We start from the raw sequence: 27,051 nt of genomic DNA, 5'->3' as shown, positions 1-27,051 counted from the left end.
CATGAAATCAGATCCCCAGTTATCAGTTCACACTGGAGCACACACCCTCCACACAGTTTGCACACCAGAGATTTTGCTTAAGGTAAAAAAGAACAAAAATGGTATTTAATAGGAAAAACAGAGATTCAAAGATGAAATAGTAAGGAAGAGCAAACATAGACAAATTACGCAGAAAATAAACATAAAGCCACAGCTCAGGCTTTTACAGTTCTGTATTTGATAAAATCCCTTTTCTAATACAAGCTACATATTACCTTTGCTCAGTTTTCCAGCATGCCCCATAACTGTAGGAGCAGATCCAGCTTCTTAGTCAACGTTTCCTGCCTAGAGGATGGCCCTCAGTTTTTGGATGAACATTTTCATTTCAAAAAGAAAAGGAGTACTTGTGGCACCTTAGAGACTAACCAATTTATTTGAGCATGAGCTTTCGTGAGCTACAGCTCACTTCATCAGATGTTTACCGTGGAAACTGCAGCAGACTTTATATACACACAGAAATCATGAAACAATACCTCCTCCCACCCCACTGTCCTGCTGGTAATAGCTTATCTAAAGTGATCAACAGGTGGGCCATTTCCAGCACAAATCCAGGTTTTCTCACCCTCCACCCCCCCACACAAATTCACTCTCCTGCTGGTGCTAGCCCATCCAAAGTGACAACTCTTTACATAATCAAGTCGGGCTATTTCCTGCATAGATCAAGGTTTTCTCACATCCCCCCCACCCCCATACACACACAAACTCACTCTCCTGCTGGTAATAGCTCATCTAAACTGACCATTCTCCAGGTTTAAATCCAAGTTAAACCAGAACATCTGGGGGGGGGGGGGGGGGGGGGTAGGAAAAAACAAGAGGAAACAGGCTACCTTGCATAATGACTTAGCCACTCCCAGTCTCTATTTAAGCCTAAATTAATAGTATCCAATTTGCAAATGAATTCCAATTCAGCAGTTTCTCGCTGGAGTCTGGATTTGAAGTTTTTTTGTTTTAAGATAGCGACCTTCATGTCTGTGATTGCGTGACCAGAGAGATTGAAGTGTTCTCCGACTGGTTTATGAATGTTATAATTCTTGACATCTGATTTGTGTCCATTTATTCTTTTACGTAGAGACTGTCCAGTTTGACCAATGTACATGGCAGAGGGGCATTGCTGGCACATGATGGCATAGATCACATTGGTGGATGTGCAGGTGAACGAGCCTCTGATAGTGTGGCTGATGTTATTAGGCCCTGTGATGGTGTCCCCTGAATAGATATGTGGGCACAATTGGCAACGGGCTTTGTTGCAAGGATAAGTTCCTGGGTTAGTGGTTCTGTTGTGTGGTATGTGGTTGTTGGTGAGTATTTGCTTCAGGTTGCGGGGCTGTCTGTAGGCAAGGACTGGCCTGTCTCCCAAGACTTGTGAGAGTGTTGGGTCATCCTTTAGGATAGGTTGTAGATCCTTAATAATGCGTTGGAGGGGTTTTAGTTGGGGGCTGAAGGTGACGGCTAGTGGCGTTCTGTTATTTTCTTTGTTAGGCCTGTCCTGTAGTAGGTAACTTCTGGGAACTCTTCTGGCTCTATCAATCTGTTTCTTTACTTCTGCAGGTGGGTATTGTAGTTGTAAGAAAGCTTGACAGAGATCTTGTAGGTGTTTGTCTCTGTCTGAGGGGTTGGAGCAAATGCGGTTGTATCGCAGAGCTTGGCTGTAGACGATGGATCGTGTGGTGTGGTCAGGGTGAAAGCTGGAGGCATGCAGGTAGGAATAGCGGTCAGTAGGTTTACGGTATAGGGTGGTGTTTATGTGGCCATTGTTTATTAGCACTGTAGTGTCCAGGAAGTGGATCTCTTGTGTGGACTGGACCAGGCTGAGGTTGGTGGTGGGATGGAAATTGTTGAAATCATGGTGGAATTCCTCAAGGGCTTCTTTTCCATGGGTCCAGATGATGAAGATGTCATCAATATAGCGCAAGTAGAGTAGGGGCTTTAGGGGACGAGAGCTGAGGAAGCGTTGTTCTAAATCAGCCATAAAAATGTTGGCATACTGTGGGGCCATGCGGGTACCCATAGCAGTGCCGCTGATCTGAAGGTATACATTGTCCCCAAATGTGAAATAGTTATGGGTAAGGACAAAGTCACAAAGTTCAGCCACCAGGTTAGCCGTGACATTATCGGGGATAGTGTTCTTGACGGCTTGTAGTCCATCTTTGTGTGGAATGTTGGTGTAGAGGGCTTCTACATCCATAGTAGCCAGGATGGTGTTATCAGGAAGATCACCGATGGATTGAAGTTTCCTCAGGAAGTCAGTGGTGTCTCGAAGGTAGCTGGGAGTGCTGGTAGCGTAGGGCCTGAGGAGGGAGTCTACATAGCCAGACAATCCTGCTGTCAGGGTGCCAATGCCTGAGATGATGGGGCGCCCAGGATTTCCAGGTTTATGGATCTTGGGTAGGTAGTTGATAGATTTCCACTCCGTATGGAGTGGAAATCTATCAACTGCATGAAGAAACTTGTACAGATACAGACAGACATCATCTTCCTTTCCAAATGCAAACAGATGGACATCGTACCAAAAGGACTGAAGGTCAAAAATCCATTACAATCTACATATCACACAGACTATGCTGACAGCTTGTGCCTCACGCTCTCAAAGAAACTGCGGAATCACCTGATCAAGATCCTCTACAGCAAACAGGGAAAGATTAAGAATGAGCTCTCAAAAATGGATACTCTCATAAAGAACCAACCTTCCACACAAACTTCCTCGTGGCTGGATTTTACTAAAACTAGACAAGCCATTTACAACGCACACTTTGCTTCTCTACAAAAGAAAAAAGACACTAAACTTTCTAAACTACTACATGCTACAAGGGGCCACAGCAATGGTTCCCTCACCCCACCTAGCAATATTGTTAACCTATCCAACTATACTCTCAGCCCAGCAGAAGCAGCTGTTCTATCTCGGGGCCTCTCCTTCTGCCCCTCCACCCCCACGAACATGATACAGTTCTGTGGTGACCTAGAATCCTATTTTCGACGTCTCCGTCTCAAGGAATATTTCCAAAATACCTCTGAACAGCATACTAATCCACAGAGGTCTCCCTGCCAACACTACAGAAAGAGGGATTCTAGATGGACTCCTCCTGAAGGTCGAAACAGCAGACTGGACTTCTACATAGAGTGCTTCCGCCGACGTGCACGGGCTGAAATTGTGGAAAAGCAGCATCACTTGCCCCATAACCTCAGCCATGCGGAACGCAATGCCATCCACAGCCTCAGAAACAACTCTGACATCATAATCAAAAAGGCTGACAAAGGAGGTGCTGTTGTCATCATGAATAGGTCGGAATATGAACAAGAGGCTGCTCGGCAGCTCTCCAACACGAGTTTCTACAAGCCATTACCCTATGATCCCACTGAGAGTTACCAAAAGCAACTACAGCATTTGCTCAAGAAACTTCCTGAAAAAGCACAAGATCAAATCCGCACAGACACACCCCTGGAACCCCGACCTGGGATATTCTATCTACTACCCAAGATCCATAAACCTGGAAATCCTGGGCGCCCCATCATCTCAGGCATTGGCACCCTGACAGCAGGATTGTCTGGCTATGTAGACTCCCTCCTCAGGCCCTACGCTACCAGCACTCCCAGCTACCTTCGAGACACCACTGACTTCCTGAGGAAACTTCAATCCATCGGTGATCTTCCTGATAACACCATCCTGGCTACTATGGATGTAGAAGCCCTCTACACCAACATTCCACACAAAGATGGACTACAAGCCGTCAAGAACACTATCCCCGATAATGTCACGGCTAACCTGGTGGCTGAACTTTGTGACTTTGTCCTTACCCATAACTATTTCACATTTGGGGACAATGTATACCTTCAGATCAGCGGCACTGCTATGGGTACCCGCATGGCCCCACAGTATGCCAACATTTTTATGGCTGATTTAGAACAACGCTTCCTCAGCTCTCGTCCCCTAAAGCCCCTACTCTACTTGCGCTATATTGATGACATCTTCATCATCTGGACCCATGGAAAAGAAGCCCTTGAGGAATTCCACCATGATTTCAACAATTTCCATCCCACCACCAACCTCAGCCTGGTCCAGTCCACACAAGAGATCCACTTCCTGGACACTACAGTGCTAATAAACAATGGCCACATAAACACCACCCTATACCGTAAACCTACTGACCGCTATTCCTACCTGCATGCCTCCAGCTTTCACCCTGACCACACCACACAATCCATCGTCTACAGCCAAGCTCTGCGATACAACCGCATTTGCTCCAACCCCTCAGACAGAGACAAACACCTACAAGATCTCTGTCAAGCTTTCTTACAACTACAATACCCACCTGCAGAAGTAAAGAAACAGATTGATAGAGCCAGAAGAGTTCCCAGAAGTTACCTACTACAGGACAGGCCTAACAAAGAAAATAACAGAACGCCACTAGCCGTCACCTTCAGCCCCCAACTAAAACCCCTCCAACGCATTATTAAGGATCTACAACCTATCCTAAAGGATGACCCAACACTCTCACAAGTCTTGGGAGACAGGCCAGTCCTTGCCTACAGACAGCCCCGCAACCTGAAGCAAATACTCACCAACAACCACATACCACACAACAGAACCACTAACCCAGGAACTTATCCTTGCAACAAAGCCCGTTGCCAATTGTGCCCACATATCTATTCAGGGGACACCATCACAGGGCCTAATAACATCAGCCACACTATCAGAGGCTCGTTCACCTGCACATCCACCAATGTGATCTATGCCATCATGTGCCAGCAATGCCCCTCTGCCATGTACATTGGTCAAACTGGACAGTCTCTACGTAAAAGAATAAATGGACACAAATCAGATGTCAAGAATTATAACATTCATAAACCAGTCGGAGAACACTTCAATCTCTCTGGTCACGCAATCACAGACATGAAGGTCGCTATCTTAAAACAAAAAAACTTCAAATCCAGACTCCAGCGAGAAACTGCTGAATTGGAATTCATTTGCAAATTGGATACTATTAATTTAGGCTTAAATAGAGACTGGGAGTGGCTAAGTCATTATGCAAGGTAGCCTGTTTCCTCTTGTTTTTTCCTACCCCCCCCCCCCCCCCAGATGTTCTGGTTTAACTTGGATTTAAACCTGGAGAATGGTCAGTTTAGATGAGCTATTACCAGCAGGAGAGTGAGTTTGTGTGTGTATGGGGGTGGGGGGGATGTGAGAAAACCTTGATCTATGCAGGAAATAGCCCGACTTGATTATGTAAAGAGTTGTCACTTTGGATGGGCTAGCACCAGCAGGAGAGTGAATTTGTGTGGGGGGGTGGAGGGTGAGAAAACCTGGATTTGTGCTGGAAATGGCCCACCTGTTGATCACTTTAGATAAGCTATTACCAGCAGGACAGTGGGGTGGGAGGAGGTATTGTTTCATGATTTCTGTGTGTATATAAAGTCTGCTGCAGTTTCCACGGTAAACATCTGATGAAGTGAGCTGTAGCTCACGAAAGCTCATGCTCAAATAAATTGGTTAGTCTCTAAGGTGCCACAAGTACTCCTTTTCTTTTTGCGAATACAGACTAACACGGCTGTTCCTCTGAAATTTTCATTTCAAGTGTCCTTTTTTAAAGGCTTTTTATCCTTTTTTTTTCCCTTTGATTTTTTTTAAGTCTCCTGAGATGGTGTCATGTGGTTATTTGGAGTGGGGAGAATAATCCACAGTTTGTCTCAATGTCTTTCCATTAACTTTAATGGTCCATCATTGTTCTTTCCTAGGCTGGACAATGGATGGGTACTTAAAACTGGTTTCATGTAAACAACTAGTTTGGGAAGTGCCTCTCCCAGCCTGACTGGTCCCTGCCCTCCTGTGAAGTTGAACTGAAGTTGTGAGCACGTTTTCTATATATACACAAATACATAAATTCATAACCTTGATCTATCTATCTATCTATCTATCATCATGACTATCAAATTCAGAACATTACAAGCTTTCATAAAAAATACTTTTCTCAATGTATTTGGATAATACAATGACATAATATACAATCCCTTGATTTAACCATTTATGTTTGCATTTTAAACCTTCTGTTCTCCCCTTGGGGCATCTGGACCCTGACTGTAACAGTTGGGAAGAATAGCATTCACCATCACTTCCCATAATCCAAGTAGAATGGCCTTCATTCTCAGCTGGCTAGCTGGCTGACGGACAATCAGTCATAGTGAGACTGAAAGAAATCACTTGACTCAGTCCCAACTTACTGTCCTAGCATGCAGTGGGGTGGTTGTAAAATTGGAGTGGCATTCTTCTTCAGGTTTCAGAGTAACAGCCGTGTTAGTCTGTATTCGCAAAAAGAAAAGGAGGACTTGTGGCACCTTAGAGACTAACCAATTTATTAGAGCATAAGCTTTCGTGAGCTACAGCTCACTTCCTCAGATGCATATCGTGGAAACTGCAGCAGGCTTTATATATACACAGAGAATATGAAACAATACCCAACACGGCTGTTACTCTGAAACCTGTCATTATGCAAGGCACTGCATTTAGCCGTATGGAGTGGAAATCTATCAACTGCATGAAAAAACTTGTACAGATACAGACAGACATCATCTTCCTTTCCAAATGCAAACAGATGGACATCGTACCAAAAGGACTGAAGGTAAAAAATCCATTACAATCTACATACCACACAGACTATGCTGACAGCTTATGCCACACGCTCTCAAAGAAACTGCGGAATCACCTGATCAACATCCTCTACAGCAAACAGGGAAAGATTAAGAATGAGCTCTCAAAAATGACAGGTTTCAGAGGAACAGCCGTGTTAGTCTGTATTCGCAAAAAGAAAAGGAGTACTTGTGGCACCTTAGAGACTAACCAATTTATTTGAGCATGAGCTTTCGTGAGCTACATGCTCAAATAAATTGGTTAGTCTCTAAGGTGCCACAAGTACTCCTTTTCTTCTCTCAAAAATGGATACTCTCATAAAAAACCAACCTTCCACACAAACTTCCTCGTGGCTGGATTTTACTAAAACTAGACAAGCCACTTACAACGCACACTTTGCTTCTCTACAAAAGAAAAAGGACACTAAACTTTCTAAACTACTACATGCTACAAGGGGCCACAGCAATGGTTCCCTCAACCCACCTAGCAATATTGTTAACCTATCCAACTATACTCTCAGCCCAGCAGAAGCAGCTGTTCTATCTCGGGGCCTCTCCTTCTGCCCCTCCACCCCCACGAACATGATACAGTTCTGTGGTGACCTAGAATCCTATTTTCGACGTCTCCGTCTCAAGGAATATTTCCAAAATACCTCTGAACAGCATACTAATCCACAGAGGTCTCCCTGCCAACACTACAGAAAGAGGAATTCTAGATGGACTCCTCCTGAAGGTCGAAACAGCAGACTGGACTTCTACATAGAGTGCTTCCGCCGACGTGCACGGGCTGAAATTGTGGAAAAGCAGCATCACTTGCCCCATAACCTCAGCCATGCGGAACGCAATGCCATCCACAGCCTCAGAAACAACTCTGACATCATAATCAAAAAGGCTGACAAAGGAGGTGCTGTTGTCATCATGAATAGGTCGGAATATGAACAAGAGGCTGCTCGGCAGCTCTCCAACACGAGTTTCTACAAGCCATTACCCTATGATCCCACTGAGAGTTACCAAAAGCAACTACAGCATTTGCTCAAGAAACTTCCTGAAAAAGCACAAGATCAAATCCGCACAGACACACCCCTGGAACCCCGACCTGGGATATTCTATCTACTACCCAAGATCCATAAACCTGGAAATCCTGGGCGCCCCATCATCTCAGGCATTGGCACCCTGACAGCAGGATTGTCTGGCTATGTAGACTCCCTCCTCAGGCCCTACGCTACCAGCACTCCCAGCTACCTTCGAGACACCACTGACTTCCTGAGGAAACTTCAATCCATCGGTGATCTTCCTGATAACACCATCCTGGCTACTATGGATGTAGAAGCCCTCTACACCAACATTCCACACAAAGATGGACTACAAGCCGTCAAGAACACTATCCCCGATAATGTCACGGCTAACCTGGTGGCTGAACTTTGTGACTTTGTCCTTACCCATAACTATTTCACATTTGGGGACAATGTATACCTTCAGATCAGCGGCACTGCTATGGGTACCCGCATGGCCCCACAGTATGCCAACATTTTTATGGCTGATTTAGAACAACGCTTCCTCAGCTCTCGTCCCCTAAAGCCCCTACTCTACTTGCGCTATATTGATGACATCTTCATCATCTGGACCCATGGAAAAGAAGCCCTTGAGGAATTCCACCATGATTTCAACAATTTCCATCCCACCACCAACCTCAGCCTGGTCCAGTCCACACAAGAGATCCACTTCCTGGACACTACAGTGCTAATAAACAATGGCCACATAAACACCACCCTATACCGTAAACCTACTGACCGCTATTCCTACCTGCATGCCTCCAGCTTTCACCCTGACCACACCACACGATCCATCGTCTACAGCCAAGCTCTGCGATACAACCGCATTTGCTCCAACCCCTCAGACAGAGACAAACACCTACAAGATCTCTGTCAAGCTTTCTTACAACTACAATACCCACCTGCAGAAGTAAAGAAACAGATTGATAGAGCCAGAAGAGTTCCCAGAAGTTACCTACTACAGGACAGGCCTAACAAAGAAAATAACAGAACGCCACTAGCCGTCACCTTCAGCCCCCAACTAAAACCCCTCCAACGCATTATTAAGGATCTACAACCTATCCTAAAGGATGACCCAACACTCTCACAAGTCTTGGGAGACAGGCCAGTCCTTGCCTACAGACAGCCCCGCAACCTGAAGCAAATACTCACCAACAACCACATACCACACAACAGAACCACTAACCCAGGAACTTATCCTTGCAACAAAGCCCGTTGCCAATTGTGCCCACATATCTATTCAGGGGACACCATCACAGGGCCTAATAACATCAGCCACACTATCAGAGGCTCGTTCACCTGCACATCCACCAATGTGATCTATGCCATCATGTGCCAGCAATGCCCCTCTGCCATGTACATTGGTCAAACTGGACAGTCTCTACGTAAAAGAATAAATGGACACAAATCAGATGTCAAGAATTATAACATTCATAAACCAGTCGGAGAACACTTCAATCTCTCTGGTCACGCAATCACAGACATGAAGGTCGCTATCTTAAAACAAAAAAACTTCAAATCCAGACTCCAGCGAGAAACTGCTGAATTGGAATTCATTTGCAAATTGGATACTATTAATTTAGGCTTAAATAGAGACTGGGAGTGGCTAAGTCATTATGCAAGGTAGCCTGTTTCCTCTTGTTTTTTCCTACCCCCCCCCCCCCCAGATGTTCTGGTTTAACTTGGATTTAAACCTGGAGAATGGTCAGTTTAGATGAGCTATTACCAGCAGGAGAGTGAGTTTGTGTGTGTATGGGGGTGGGGGGGATGTGAGAAAACCTTGATCTATGCAGGAAATAGCCCGACTTGATTATGTAAAGAGTTGTCACTTTGGATGGGCTAGCACCAGCAGGAGAGTGAATTTGTGTGGGGGGGTGGAGGGTGAGAAAACCTGGATTTGTGCTGGAAATGGCCCACCTGTTGATCACTTTAGATAAGCTATTACCAGCAGGACAGTGGGGTGGGAGGAGGTATTGTTTCATGATTTCTGTGTGTATATAAAGTCTGCTGCAGTTTCCACGGTAAACATCTGATGAAGTGAGCTGTAGCTCACGAAAGCTCATGCTCAAATAAATTGGTTAGTCTCTAAGGTGCCACAAGTACTCCTTTTCTTTTTGCGAATACAGACTAACACGGCTGTTCCTCTGAAATTTTCATTTCAAGTGTCCTTTTTTAAAGGCTTTTTATCCTTTTTTTTTCCCTTTGATTTTTTTTAAGTCTCCTGAGATGGTGTCATGTGGTTATTTGGAGTGGGGAGAATAATCCACAGTTTGTCTCAATGTCTTTCCATTAACTTTAATGGTCCATCATTGTTCTTTCCTAGGCTGGACAATGGATGGGTACTTAAAACTGGTTTCATGTAAACAACTAGTTTGGGAAGTGCCTCTCCCAGCCTGACTGGTCCCTGCCCTCCTGTGAAGTTGAACTGAAGTTGTGAGCACGTTTTCTATATATACACAAATACATAAATTCATAACCTTGATCTATCTATCTATCTATCTATCATCATGACTATCAAATTCAGAACATTACAAGCTTTCATAAAAAATACTTTTCTCAATGTATTTGGATAATACAATGACATAATATACAATCCCTTGATTTAACCATTTATGTTTGCATTTTAAACCTTCTGTTCTCCCCTTGGGGCATCTGGACCCTGACTGTAACAGTTGGGAAGAATAGCATTCACCATCACTTCCCATAATCCAAGTAGAATGGCCTTCATTCTCAGCTGGCTAGCTGGCTGACGGACAATCAGTCATAGTGAGACTGAAAGAAATCACTTGACTCAGTCCCAACTTACTGTCCTAGCATGCAGTGGGGTGGTTGTAAAATTGGAGTGGCATTCTTCTTCAGGTTTCAGAGTAACAGCCGTGTTAGTCTGTATTCGCAAAAAGAAAAGGAGGACTTGTGGCACCTTAGAGACTAACCAATTTATTAGAGCATAAGCTTTCGTGAGCTACAGCTCACTTCCTCAGATGCATATCGTGGAAACTGCAGCAGGCTTTATATATACACAGAGAATATGAAACAATACCCAACACGGCTGTTACTCTGAAACCTGTCATTATGCAAGGCACTGCATTTAGCCGTATGGAGTGGAAATCTATCAACTGCATGAAAAAACTTGTACAGATACAGACAGACATCATCTTCCTTTCCAAATGCAAACAGATGGACATCGTACCAAAAGGACTGAAGGTAAAAAATCCATTACAATCTACATACCACACAGACTATGCTGACAGCTTATGCCACACGCTCTCAAAGAAACTGCGGAATCACCTGATCAACATCCTCTACAGCAAACAGGGAAAGATTAAGAATGAGCTCTCAAAAATGGATACTCTCATAAAAAACCAACCTTCCACACAAACTTCCTCGTGGCTGGATTTTACTAAAACTAGACAAGCCACTTACAACGCACACTTTGCTTCTCTACAAAAGAAAAAGGACACTAAACTTTCTAAACTACTACATGCTACAAGGGGCCACAGCAATGGTTCCCTCAACCCACCTAGCAATATTGTTAACCTATCCAACTATACTCTCAGCCCAGCAGAAGCAGCTGTTCTATCTCGGGGCCTCTCCTTCTGCCCCTCCACCCCCACGAACATGATACAGTTCTGTGGTGACCTAGAATCCTATTTTCGACGTCTCCGTCTCAAGGAATATTTCCAAAATACCTCTGAACAGCATACTAATCCACAGAGGTCTCCCTGCCAACACTACAGAAAGAGGGATTCTAGATGGACTCCTCCTGAAGGTCGAAACAGCAGACTGGACTTCTACATAGAGTGCTTCCGCCGACGTGCACGGGCTGAAATTGTGGAAAAGCAGCATCACTTGCCCCATAACCTCAGCCATGCGGAACGCAATGCCATCCACAGCCTCAGAAACAACTCTGACATCATAATCAAAAAGGCTGACAAAGGAGGTGCTGTTGTCATCATGAATAGGTCGGAATATGAACAAGAGGCTGCTCGGCAGCTCTCCAACACGAGTTTCTACAAGCCATTACCCTATGATCCCACTGAGAGTTACCAAAAGCAACTACAGCATTTGCTCAAGAAACTTCCTGAAAAAGCACAAGATCAAATCCGCACAGACACACCCCTGGAACCCCGACCTGGGATATTCTATCTACTACCCAAGATCCATAAACCTGGAAATCCTGGGCGCCCCATCATCTCAGGCATTGGCACCCTGACAGCAGGATTGTCTGGCTATGTAGACTCCCTCCTCAGGCCCTACGCTACCAGCACTCCCAGCTACCTTCGAGACACCACTGACTTCCTGAGGAAACTTCAATCCATCGGTGATCTTCCTGATAACACCATCCTGGCTACTATGGATGTAGAAGCCCTCTACACCAACATTCCACACAAAGATGGACTACAAGCCGTCAAGAACACTATCCCCGATAATGTCACGGCTAACCTGGTGGCTGAACTTTGTGACTTTGTCCTTACCCATAACTATTTCACATTTGGGGACAATGTATACCTTCAGATCAGCGGCACTGCTATGGGTACCCGCATGGCCCCACAGTATGCCAACATTTTTATGGCTGATTTAGAACAACGCTTCCTCAGCTCTCGTCCCCTAAAGCCCCTACTCTACTTGCGCTATATTGATGACATCTTCATCATCTGGACCCATGGAAAAGAAGCCCTTGAGGAATTCCACCATGATTTCAACAATTTCCATCCCACCACCAACCTCAGCCTGGTCCAGTCCACACAAGAGATCCACTTCCTGGACACTACAGTGCTAATAAACAATGGCCACATAAACACCACCCTATACCGTAAACCTACTGACCGCTATTCCTACCTGCATGCCTCCAGCTTTCACCCTGACCACACCACACGATCCATCGTCTACAGCCAAGCTCTGCGATACAACCGCATTTGCTCCAACCCCTCAGACAGAGACAAACACCTACAAGATCTCTGTCAAGCTTTCTTACAACTACAATACCCACCTGCAGAAGTAAAGAAACAGATTGATAGAGCCAGAAGAGTTCCCAGAAGTTACCTACTACAGGACAGGCCTAACAAAGAAAATAACAGAACGCCACTAGCCGTCACCTTCAGCCCCCAACTAAAACCCCTCCAACGCATTATTAAGGATCTACAACCTATCCTAAAGGATGACCCAACACTCTCACAAGTCTTGGGAGACAGGCCAGTCCTTGCCTACAGACAGCCCCGCAACCTGAAGCAAATACTCACCAACAACCACATACCACACAACAGAACCACTAACCCAGGAACTTATCCTTGCAACAAAGCCCGTTGCCAATTGTGCCCACATATCTATTCAGGGGACACCATCACAGGGCCTAATAACATCAGCCACACTATCAGAGGCTCGTTCACCTGCACATCCACCAATGTGATCTATGCCATCATGTGCCAGCAATGCCCCTCTGCCATGTACATTGGTCAAACTGGACAGTCTCTACGTAAAAGAATAAATGGACACAAATCAGATGTCAAGAATTATAACATTCATAAACCAGTCGGAGAACACTTCAATCTCTCTGGTCACGCAATCACAGACATGAAGGTCGCTATCTTAAAACAAAAAAACTTCAAATCCAGACTCCAGCGAGAAACTGCTGAATTGGAATTCATTTGCAAATTGGATACTATTAATTTAGGCTTAAATAGAGACTGGGAGTGGCTAAGTCATTATGCAAGGTAGCCTGTTTCCTCTTGTTTTTTCCTACCCCCCCCCCCCCCAGATGTTCTGGTTTAACTTGGATTTAAACCTGGAGAATGGTCAGTTTAGATGAGCTATTACCAGCAGGAGAGTGAGTTTGTGTGTGTATGGGGGTGGGGGGGATGTGAGAAAACCTTGATCTATGCAGGAAATAGCCCGACTTGATTATGTAAAGAGTTGTCACTTTGGATGGGCTAGCACCAGCAGGAGAGTGAATTTGTGTGGGGGGGTGGAGGGTGAGAAAACCTGGATTTGTGCTGGAAATGGCCCACCTGTTGATCACTTTAGATAAGCTATTACCAGCAGGACAGTGGGGTGGGAGGAGGTATTGTTTCATGATTTCTGTGTGTATATAAAGTCTGCTGCAGTTTCCACGGTAAACATCTGATGAAGTGAGCTGTAGCTCACGAAAGCTCATGCTCAAATAAATTGGTTAGTCTCTAAGGTGCCACAAGTACTCCTTTTCTTTTTGCGAATACAGACTAACACGGCTGTTCCTCTGAAATTTTCATTTCAAGTGTCCTTTTTTAAAGGCTTTTTATCCTTTTTTTTTCCCTTTGATTTTTTTTAAGTCTCCTGAGATGGTGTCATGTGGTTATTTGGAGTGGGGAGAATAATCCACAGTTTGTCTCAATGTCTTTCCATTAACTTTAATGGTCCATCATTGTTCTTTCCTAGGCTGGACAATGGATGGGTACTCTGAGATAGCGCGTTGTAAACAACTAGTTTGGGAAGTGCCTCTCCCAGCCTGACTGGTCCCTGCCCTCCTGTGAAGTTGAACTGAAGTTGTGAGCACGTTTTCTATATATACACAAATACATAAATTCATAACCTTGATCTATCTATCTATCTATCTATCATCATAACTATCAAATTCAGAACATTACAAGCTTTCATAAAAAATACTTTTCTCAATGTATTTGGATAATACAATGACATAATATACAATCCCTTGATTTAACCATTTATGTTTGCATTTTAAACCTTCTGTTCTCCCCTTGGGGCATCTGGACCCTGACTGTAACAGTTGGGAAGAATAGCATTCACCATCACTTCCCATAATCCAAGTAGAATGGCCTTCATTCTCAGCTGGCTAGCTGGCTGACGGACAATCAGTCATAGTGAGACTGAAAGAAATCACTTGACTCAGTCCCAACTTACTGTCCTAGCATGCAGTGGGGTGGTTGTAAAATTGGAGTGGCATTCTTCTTCAGGTTTCAGAGTAACAGCCGTGTTAGTCTGTATTCGCAAAAAGAAAAGGAGGACTTGTGGCACCTTAGAGACTAACCAATTTATTAGAGCATAAGCTTTCGTGAGCTACAGCTCACTTCCTCAGATGCATATCGTGGAAACTGCAGCAGGCTTTATATATACACAGAGAATATGAAACAATACCCAACACGGCTGTTACTCTGAAACCTGTCATTATGCAAGGCACTGCATTTAGCCGTATGGAGTGGAAATCTATCAACTGCATGAAAAAACTTGTACAGATACAGACAGACATCATCTTCCTTTCCAAATGCAAACAGATGGACATCGTACCAAAAGGACTGAAGGTAAAAAATCCATTACAATCTACATACCACACAGACTATGCTGACAGCTTATGCCACACGCTCTCAAAGAAACTGCGGAATCACCTGATCAACATCCTCTACAGCAAACAGGGAAAGATTAAGAATGAGCTCTCAAAAATGGATACTCTCATAAAAAACCAACCTTCCACACAAACTTCCTCGTGGCTGGATTTTACTAAAACTAGACAAGCCACTTACAACGCACACTTTGCTTCTCTACAAAAGAAAAAGGACACTAAACTTTCTAAACTACTACATGCTACAAGGGGCCACAGCAATGGTTCCCTCAACCCACCTAGCAATATTGTTAACCTATCCAACTATACTCTCAGCCCAGCAGAAGCAGCTGTTCTATCTCGGGGCCTCTCCTTCTGCCCCTCCACCCCCACGAACATGATACAGTTCTGTGGTGACCTAGAATCCTATTTTCGACGTCTCCGACTCAAGGAATATTTCCAAAATACCTCTGAACAGCATACTAATCCACAGAGGTCTCCCAACCAACACTACAGAAAGAGGGATTCTAGGTGGACTCCTCCTGAAGGTCGAAACAGCAGACTGGACTTCTACATAGAGTGCTTCCGCCGACGTGCACGGGCTGAAATTGTGGAAAAGCAGCATCACTTGCCCCATAACCTCAGCCATGCGGAACGCAATGCCATCCACAGCCTCAGAAACAACTCTGACATCATAATCAAAAAGGCTGACAAAGGAGGTGCTGTTGTCGTCATGAATAGGTCGGAATATGAACAAGAGGCTGCTCGGCAGCTCTCCAACACGAGTTTCTACAAGCCATTACCCTCTGATCCCACTGAGAGTTACCAAAAGCAACTACAGCATTTGCTCAAGAAACTTCCTGAAAAAGCACAAGATCAAATCCGCACAGACACACCCCTGGAACCCCGACCTGGGATATTCTATCTACTACCCAAGATCCATAAACCTGGAAATCCTGGGCGCCCCATCATCTCAGGCATTGGCACCCTGACAGCAGGATTGTCTGGCTATGTAGACTCCCTCCTCAGGCCCTACGCTACCAGCACTCCCAGCTACCTTCGAGACACCACTGACTTCCTGAGGAAACTACAATCCATCGGTGATCTTCCTGATAACACCATCCTGGCCACTATGGATGTAGAAGCCCTCTACACCAACATTCCACACAAAGATGGACTACAAGCCGTCAAGAACACTATCCCCGATAATGTCACGGCTAACCTGGTGGCTGAACTTTGTGACTTTGTCCTTACCCATAACTACTTCACATTTGGGGACAACGTATACCTTCAGATCAGCGGCACTGCTATGGGTACCCGCATGGCCCCACAGTATGCCAACATTTTTATGGCTGATTTAGAACAACGCTTCCTCAGCTCTCGTCCCCTAAAGCCCCTACTCTACTTGCGCTATATTGATGACATCTTCATCATCTGGACCCATGGAAAAGAAGCCCTTGAGGAATTCCACCATGATTTCAACAATTTCCATCCCACCACCAACCTCAGCCTGGTCCAGTCCACACAAGAGATCCACTTCCTGGACACTACAGTGCTAATAAACAATGGTCACATAAACACCACCCTATACCGTAAACCTACTGACCGCTATTCCTACCTGCATGCCTCCAGCTTTCACCCTGACCACACCACACGATCCATCGTCTACAGCCAAGCTCTGCGATACAACCGCATTTGCTCCAACCCCTCAGACAGAGACAAACACCTACAAGATCTCTGTCAAGCTTTCTTACAACTACAATACCCACCTGCAGAAGTAAAGAAACAGATTGATAGAGCCAGAAGAGTTCCCAGAAGTTACCTACTACAGGACAGGCCTAACAAAGAAAATAACAGAACGCCACTAGCCGTCACCTTCAGCCCCCAACTAAAACCCCTCCAACGCATTATTAAGGATCTACAACCTATCCTAAAGGATGACCCAACACTCTCACAAATCTTGGGAGACAGGCCAGTCCTTGCCTACAGACAGACCCGCAACCTGAAGCAAATACTCACCAACAACCACATACCACACAACAGAACCACTAACCCAGGAACTTATCCTTGCAACAAAGCCCGTTGCCAACTGTGCCCACATATCTATTCAGGGGACACCATCACAGGGCCTAATAACATCAGCCACACTATCAGAGGCTCGTTCACCTGCACATCCACCAATGTGATATATGCCATCATGTGCCAGCAATGCCCCTCTGCCATGTACATTGGTCAAACTGGACAGTCTCTACGTAAAAGAATAAATGGACACAAATCAGATGTCAAGAATTATAACATTCATAAACCAGTCGGAGAACACTTCAATCTCTCTGGTCACGCAATCACAGACATGAAGGTCGCTATCTTAAAACAAAAAAACTTCAAATCCAGACTCCAGCGAGAAACTGCTGAATTGGAATTCATTTGCAAATTGGATACTATTAATTTAGGCTTAAATAGAGACTTGGAGTGGCTAAGTCATTATGCAAGGTAGCCTGTTTCCTCTTGTTTTTTCCTACCCCCCCCCCCCCCCAGATGTTCTGGTTTAACTTGGATTTTAACTTGAAGAGTGGTCAGTTTGGATGAGCTATTACCAGCAGGAGAGTGAGTTTGTGTGTGTATGGGGGTGGGGGGGATGTGAGAACCTGGATTTATGCAGGAAATAGCCCAGCTTGATTGTCATGCACATTGTGTAAAGAGTTGTCACTTTGGATGGGCTATCACCAGCAGGAGAGTGAATTTGTGTGGGGGGGTGGAGGGTGAGAAAACCTGGATTTGTGCTGGAAATCACTTTAGATAAGCTATTACCAGCAGGACAGTGGGGTGGGAATAGGTATTGTTTCATATTCTCTGTGTATATATAAAGCCTGCTGCAGTTTCCACGATATGCATCTGAGGAAGTGAGCTGTAGCTCACGAAAGCTTATGCTCTAATAAATTGGTTAGTCTCTAAGGTGCCACAAGTCCTCCTTTTCATTCTTCTTCAGTTGTTCCAAAGTCTTTTTAGATGGTCTGGAGGGGTCATCACTTTACACAGTGCACTTAAGTTCAGTTCAGACATCCCACATCTTTGGTTTAGAACAAGATGATAGTGTTATGCTCTCATTCTGAACTTTATCCTTTATTTCATTACCTGTGAAACCCCATCACAGGCTTGAAAGGGTTTAAATATGGTTATTCACAATTATTATACCTGTACCATAATTAATTAGTTGCTTCTCAGACAGAGAGGCAATAATAAGAGGCATGAGGTGATATCTTAATGGACACCTGGAGGGAGATCAATCTGAGGGGAGGAACCATAAGGAGCAGAGAGACTTCTTTCAAGGAGTCTGAGCCAAAGATTGCAGGAGAACAGATACCTGAGGAATACTCAGTTTGAGGGGCCAGTGCTCAATACCAGAGCTGGAGAGAAGACTCCATAGTAGCTGAGACAGAGTAATGAAGAGAGAGCTCAGAGGAAGGGCTGATTTGTTGAGACACTTTGGATGTTGGAGTGAACTTGTGTTACTCCAAAATATGTCAGACCTAGACCCTTCTTGTTGGAGAGCTGAAACATTCACAAAGGCACATGGCCTACCAGAGGTGCTAGAGTGGAAGAACCCCTGCAATGCTGTGTCCTGGCAGGAGCGGGTGCCCTGGAAGTGAGTGTGCTCCATGACAGTCCTCATGGCTCTAATCTTTCTCAGATTAGTAGAGATTTCCTAACAAGGATTTATTTAAAAATACTTTGTATCCTCATTTTCATTATAAATTTTCTGGGCATATTCAGGTTGTCAATGAAGAGAGAGAGCCTATCATTTGAGCGGCATAAATCTCATAAGCTTTGAAACAGTTTGTTTGCCAGACTACTTTGCTTGATTAATTGTTCCCTGCAAACCACCCCGCCCCCCCGCCCCCCCCCCCCCCCCCACATTACCACCACCACCACTTTCCTGGGCAGACATTGCACAGAATATTGAGCATTTTCTCTCTTTTTCTTGCTGCTGGTCTTTCATGCCTCTCTTGTTCTTGCCTTAATCACCTCTTTGGTTCAGAGGCAAGGGTGTATTTTGAGATAAAAGTTTTTACACAAGTCTCTCATGAGTCCTCCACTCAGTAACTAAGAGGGATGATTTTGTCAGTCCTTCCTGTTTTGGATTTTTAACATGAAAACCATTCTCATCTAGCTGCACAGGTGAATTGACTTTTCTTTACAACAGGGAAAAAGAGTCTTATGTAAAAACTGCATGCATGTACATTCTGTGCAAAAATAGTATAACCTTTTCTCTTTGAACAGTGTCTTAAGAATGCTACCAGGAAGACAATTAATGTGAAAAATGAATGTTTTATACACTAAGAAATGAGAGACTTTTTGAATATCAGCCTCATTAAATTCTCATTATTTACAGATGAAGCAGTTTGAATTACCCTTGTGGGTTTTTTTTTTTTTTTTTTGCTTTTCTGTTTCTTCCATTATTCTTATCGGCAGCATTTTTTGTCATTTTAAGTGCTCAAATTATACTAAGTATTTAATTATTTTGACAGCTCATAGCAAAATATATGTGTTGACTGGGAAGCAAGTTGAATAATATGAACCATTACCTAGGCGGTAGCAGGAAAAGCATCACAACTAAAGAAAATCTAGTAAAAGGCGGGAAAGGAGAATTTTAGGGAAATTTCTGTAGAGAATTTAGCCAATCTCTTATATACAGTGGGATACATTATAAGTCAAATCGGTGACAAAAAATGTTGCATAGCATTTCTGAGTGAGAGGGTAGAGAAAGGAAAAAATAAATGTCCTTGTTGCTCTCATTGTTTTTCACTGATGTGAGTATGAATGCCATAAAAGAAAAACACAAAACTCAAGAGTTAGTCTTTTTCTGAAGAAAGGCACTGTGCAATAGCAACAGACACTTTCAGAGCCTAAATGGGATTGAGGCCTAAAATTTATGACAACCAGGTTTTATAAGATCAAAAAATAAGATAAACGTTTCCCAGGGGTGATCCCACCCTCATGCCCCAGACTTTACCACCTAATTTTTAATTCTAGTGACTTTTTCTTTCTGGAGTCACATTCTGTGGAATTGTTTTTAACACAATCATTTCAGAACCATGTTAGAGTCTGATCCAAAGCCACTGAATCCAATGAGAGCATTTCGGGTTTGGATCAGGTTCTAAGTGCATGTGATCATGAAATTGAAACATATTTGTCTATTGTCACTGTCCTAGCAAAGTAAACAAACTGCATTCTGCAACTCATAAAAAGGAAGATTCTGATCTTTCAGTGGCTAGCAGACCTTTGACCCACATAGGATCCCACTGACACCAATAAGACTAAGTTTTAAAACTCCCTTTTAATAATAAAATAATTTTATTTATCTGTTATCTTAATTTTAAATCTGTTTCCCCTAACACTGGGACCAATATTTATTCAGCAAAGCTCTCCATGCAATCACATATTCATGCCCTGTATTTTGTGTATATATATATTTGTATATATTGTGTAGCAGTAAAAAATAACAAACCCATTGAGACACCACAATAAAACAAGACTATACTCCATAAATGGAAAATATGTACTAGACATTTGAAATATAGGAATACAAATATAATTAGCAAAAGTAGCTTGAACAATTAATGCTATCCATAATTACAATATGCAAACAAAGAAACCATGGGGGAACAATTGCACAATAATGAGTTTTTAGTACTGATTGCAAATTCTTATCTGAAGTAGTGAGAATGCAGCTATCATAAATAAAAAGAGTTACATAGCAGGGGTGGAATTGTCTAATGACTTTAGAAACGCTTGCATTATTAAGTGAACACACACAAACAAAACACTACCAAAAGTAACATTAAGGGCCAGATTCTGATCTCAGTTATACCGGTGCTCATTTTTATTGTTCTTAAGATTTATTACTTGTTTCTGCTAACACAAAAAATTTGCCCTAATAAGCCTACAATCTAAATAAGGCTACATTTATGCTACAAATTAGGCTTGTGATTCCAAGTATGTATACATACTCAAACTAGCTCAATAAGAGCTAACATGAGTGTAGCAGGAGAGGCGGTGTAACAACTTAGACATGCCATGTACAAACCCCCATGAACCCTGTCAGTATGTACTTGGCAGAGGCTCAGCCATGTCACCACTGCCTATGCAACCACAGCTACACTATTCAGAGTAACAGCCGTGTTAGTCTGTATTCGCAAAAAGAAAAGGAGTACTTGTGGCCCCTTAGAGACTAGCCAATTTATTTGAGCATAAGCTTTCGTGAGCTACAGCATCCGATGAAGTCAGCTGTAGCTCACAAAAGCTTATGCTCAAATAAATTGGTTAGTCTCTAAGGTGCCACAAGTACTCCTTTTCTTTTAGCTACACTATTGTTATACACATAAGGGATGTGAGTTGGGAATCACACCCTCTAGCTTGTAGTGTAGACAGAGCCCAATACAATGCAAATAAAGAGCTGGAATAGTGGAAAGGGAAACAACAAACAAGTAGGATAATCAGGTATCAATTGGCCACTTCCTGATACTAAAAGGTGCTAATGCTATGATGTTTATTTGAGCCATGATTAACTTACTACTTATTATGGAGGTAATCTTAAGTAAGGAGACTCAAATGATGAGTTGCACAGTGCGCTTAATGCAAATATTCAACCTCTTGTGTATGAAAAAATACAGCACAACATCTCCAAAACTGTAGAACTTTTTGAGTATAGAATGAATTTTATGAGAATATACAAGTAAATATGTTAATTAGTTTAGGAGTTAAAATTAATTTTAAATGGTCCCTTTAAGAAATGTAACATTTGGTTTCAGAACTCTCTGTTATACTTAATGAACTCCCTAATGGAATAACAAACACAACTTCCCTTAAAATTTACATTTGAACTCTTGTCTATATGCTACATTTGAAGGAAGTATTTTAGGATTAATGGTCACTTCTCTGCCCAGACCCCAAATTCTTCATAGCTGAAAGTTATTTCTTTGGCAGAAACTGAATAATGCTGTTTTACCACAGAGAATTTCAGGGAGAACTGTCCTTTCAAAATGGCTGCTAACTCCACCCATTGTTCACAGAGGAACTGAGGCCAACACATTCCGAAAAAACTGACCTCCTCACAGGAAAAATCACAAACAAAAACTAATTTAAGCAGATAAATTGTTTTCAATGAATAAACTGACCATCTGCAATAATATATTTTAATATATTAATATATTAATAATTTCTATATTACATAAATATATTATATATATTAAATATTCTATATTAAATATATAAATTCTATAATTCCTATAATAATTTCTAGTCATTATGGCCCATCCTGCCAATGAGCATGTGTTAGAGTCTCCAGATTGGCATTTATACTGTAAATGAGCAGTTAATGTTTGTGTCAGTAATCCGTAGATTATACAACAGATGTCTGTTTCTATGTCCATCTCCTACGCATGTAATGCTTCCTGATATGATCTGCAAGTCCACCAGCTTCTCTTCATTAGGCTCTGGTCCTATCATATGTACATGCTCAATGTTGCCCCATGAATAATCCTAAACAAATGCATAAAGTTGAACACGTGTGTTTTCAGGATTGATCCTGAAATTTCTCCTGAAGATCTTCCTCTACAATGATGTCTACAACACAAGTAATTATGACATTGTTGCAGGAAAATTTTACTATTATAGTTAATTGGTAGCCGTCATGGCAGAGGTGGGTCTTCAGGAGAAATAATGAAGAGATAATAGTGGCTTGTGAACCAGCACATGTAAGGCATTTGACCACAAAGTGGACTGTAGATGTTAGAATCTGGTGTTAACGATCTAATTTAAACCACACAGCTCTGCCTTAGTCTTTTATTTGCAGCATATGTCATCAGTAAAACCATCTCAGTGGTGTTGGATAATGAATGGATTTTTGACACAGAAGACTTTACCTGATTGGCTTTGGTACAGTACACAATCTTTAACATGTGGGCCACCGGCAGGACAGACCAGAATGGCTGAAAATGATTATAGTGTCAAGATTAGAACTGGTCACATTATTCATGGGAAACAACATACGGTCAGTGTATCTATTGAAATTAGCTTAGTTTTCTTCTGGTTTGCTTATGAAAAGGCCACAATTTTTTGAATGTGTTTGTTTTTTGACAATGAGCATAATTCAACCTATGGAATGATCATACACTGTTCTTTGTGAGTATTAATTTGAAGATGCACTATTCCCAATATGTAATTGGTCATTTAAGTCATGTTATTTCTGTTTTGTCACTGAAGGGAGGTTGTGGAAAGAAGAGGATATTAATGGATAAGAATGACAACAGTGTGTTTAGCTTCTCATTCTCTAGCTTCGTACATTCTCTTGCAAACTTCACTTCCAAATCCACAAAACCAATGGGCCAGATTCACAAGCTGGGTTCCCTCGAGTGATGCAAAGGGGCTATAACTCAGTAACAAATCCCCAGAAAATAATTCCCTGCTGTTACATCTATGTTGCTGGTGGGCCCTGCCACTTAGTGCACCCTCTTTCAGCATTGAGGGCAAATCAGGAAGGGAGGGGGACATTTCACAAATAAGAAGAAGCATGTTGGAAGTAGAGAAAGGGCAGAGCTCCATCACAGCAATCCTCTATGGACCCTAAACCCACAGAAGAGCTTAAAGTAGCAATGTATGACAGCTGGACGGCCATTTCCAGCTAAAATGTACACATTCACACACACACACATTCATACACTTGTATAAAAATACACCTATAGGGTATGTTTGAATAAAATCTTTCCCCCAAACATTTGTGTGATGAAACAGCACTCAATTCGGGTGGTTAAAAATTTCAAACTTTGCAGCAAAGTGAACTAAAAATATTTAAAAAATCAGAATTCCACTAAATGTTTGCAGAAAATTTTCTAACATCAAGCCTTAGGCATGTTCTATTTGGTAACACATAAGGAGCAGCTGATGGTTCATTTGAAATTGCAAACATTGCAGTCTGGGAAAACAATTCTAGTTCTATAGTCTGGATTATCATAGAATCATAGAATATCAGGGTTGGAAGGGACCTCAGGAGGTCATCTAGTCCAACCCCCTGCTCAAACCAGGACCAATCCCCACCTAAATCATCACAGCCAGGGCTTTGTCAAACCTGACCTTAAAAATATCTAAGGAAGGAGATTCCACCACCTCCCTAGGTAACACATTCCAGTGTTTCACCACCCTCCTAGTGAAAAAGTGTTTCCTAATATCCAACCTAAACCTCCCTCACTGCAACTTGAGACCATTACTCCTTGTTCTGTCATCAGCTACCCCTGAGAACAGTCTAGATTATGTGTATGTGTGTGTGTGTGTGTGTTTATTTTTCTTTCCAAGATTACTGCTAGTCAGGGGTGGATTAACTCTCCTGTGGGCCCAGGGCTATTACATTTTGTATAATATTAACTCTCCTGTGGGGCCCTGTAGAGAGGCTAGCCGGAGCTCGTCTCTCTCTGGGGTGGCAGGGAACCACACCGCCTCACTCCCTTTGGGAATAGCTCTTGCGGGAAATTAGTTTGGCTGTGGGAGTCTTCCACTACGGCCTTAGTGTGAGTACAAATAAACACAGTAAGCCCAGGCCCTTAGTCAGGGTTGCAGGGGGACACTCAGGCTCTCAGGCAGGGTTGCAGGGGAGACACAGGCCCTCCCACTCCACTGCGTCCCAGCCCGGGGCCCTAGTAGTGGTAGAAGACCCGCTGCTGAGTCAGTGGGGATCCTGGCCGCAACACACTGACATGGGTTCTGGCAGTGCTGCAGCCAAACTAGGGCTACTTCCAGACTCCCCCACTTGAGGTACCTGGGTCAGGGTGGTGTCCTCAGGGGAATCCAGCACCATGCGTTCCTTGGGATAGTTGGCCAGGGGTAGACTTGGCAACTCCATCTGGTAGCTGGTGCAGAGCAGGCTCGGCAACTCCTCTGGGTAGCTGGCAGGTCGGGCCAGTCCTCAGGTCTTCCGCAGGCTGCTGGGCTTTTCCACTCGTGAGCTAGGCTGGAGGCGTCTGGCCTTCCCGGCAGCTACTTTCCCAGTAAGCCCTGAGGTCGGGCCTTTATACTTCTGGGGCAATGCTTGACCCTCTGGGGGGCAGGCTCAGAGCTCCCTGGCTCCGCCCACTCCAGTGTCCGGAGGGGTCATCTCTCTCCGGGGTGACAGGGAATCACACTGCCTCACTACACCCCCTCTCCCTCTAGTCTAGCTCCCGCTAATCAGAGCCAGGCTCTTCCATCCCTCCTTGGCGGGACAGGAAGTTGGCATTCACATGGTCTTTGCCAGCTCTATTCCAGGTGGTGAAAGCATAGGGCTGTAACTCCAGGTACCAGCGCAGTAGTCTAGTGTTGTTGTTCTTTATTCTTGTTAACTACTGAAGTGGGTCATGGTCCATGACTAGTGTAAATAGGGTCCCGAGGAGGTAGTACCGCAGGGCGTCACAGGCCCATTTCACCATGAGTGCTTCTTTCTCTATTACCGCATAGTTCTTCTCACGGGGGAATAATTTCTGGCTAAGATATAAGACCAGGTGGTTTTCTCCATCGATTTCTTGGGACAGGACGGCCCCAAGCCCAACCTCCAAGGCATCCGTGTGGAGGATAAAGTCACCGTCGAAGTCCGGGCTATTTAGGACCGGCTCCCCACAGAGGCACTCCTTGAGTGTCCGGAAAGTGTCTTCACATTCTTGGATCCACATCACATGCCAGGGGATGTCCTTAGTCAAAAGTCCCATCAAGGGGGCTGAGATGGAAGCGAACTGGGGGATGTATTGCCGATAGTAGCTGGCGAGCCTCAGGAATCATCGCACTTGGCGTTTCGTGGTGGGTGGTGGGCAGGCCGCCAGTGCTTGAACCTTCCCCACAAGGGGCTTCACTCGTCCTCCCCCGATGGTGTATCCGAGGTCTGTTGCCTCTTGCCACCCAATGCGACACTTCTTTGGATTGGCCGTTAGTCCCACCTTTCGCAGGGATCTCAGGACCACGGCTACGTGTTCCAGGTGGTCCTCCCACTGGCGGCTGTAGACTACGATGTCATCCAAATACGCCGCTGCATAGTCTTGATGGGACTGTAGAAGGTGATCCTTTAGATGTTGGAACATCGCTGGGGCCCCATGGAGGCCGAAGGGCATCCAGATAAATTGGTAAAGTCCCGTTGGGGTGGCGAACGCTGTCTTCTCCTTAGAGATCAGGTCAAGTGGGATCTGCCAGTACCCCTTTCTGAGGTTGAGCGTGGTGATGAAACGGCCTCCCCTGGGTGATCAAGCAGTTCATCCACACGGGGCATGGGATATGCATCGAACTTCGAGACCTTGTTGACCCCCCGGAAGTCTATACAGAAGTGCCGTGTTCCATCAGGCTTGGGTACCAAGACCACCAGACTGCGCCACTCACTCTGCAATGGTTCGATGACTCCTAGGGCTAGCCTGGCCTGTACTTCCTCTTTGACCTCCTGCCGCATTCGGTGTGGCAGTGGCCTGGTCATCTCCTGGCTTATCTTCCCTGGTTTGATCTGGATGGCATGATGGACCAGGGTCATGTAACCGGGTAGGACCATAAAGGTAACACCAATATAACCCAGGATAGGTTCCTGGGTTAGTGGTTCTGTTGTGTGGTGTGTGGTTGCTGGTGAGTATTTGCTTCAGGTTGGGGGACTGTCTGTAAGCAAGGACTGGCCTGTCTCCCAAGATCTGTGAGAGTGATGGGTCGTCCTTCAGGATAGGTTGTAGATCCTTGATGATGCACTGGAGAGGTTTTAGTTGGGGGCTTAAAGCCTGCAAGAGACACTGGGCCTGCTTTCTCTGCTCCTCCATGAATGTGTCACCAAGCTGGGGGCCTGCAGGGTCCTCTGTCAGGGGCGTGTGGAGACCCAACTCTGGTTCCAGTGGGTAAGGGTTAATTAATAGGCTCTCCCACTCCCGCCATGGTTTCAATAGATTCACATGATATTGCTGGGTCTTCTTGCACCGGTTGGGCTGGTGGACCTCATAGGTGACAGGCCCAACCTTCCAGGCCACCTCATAGGGTCCCTGCCAATGG

This window comes from Lepidochelys kempii, chromosome 6 (genome assembly GCF_965140265.1).
Source record: "Lepidochelys kempii isolate rLepKem1 chromosome 6, rLepKem1.hap2, whole genome shotgun sequence".
Lineage (NCBI taxonomy): Eukaryota > Metazoa > Chordata > Testudines > Cheloniidae > Lepidochelys > Lepidochelys kempii.
Note: the sequence above shows the minus strand (reverse complement) of the source record.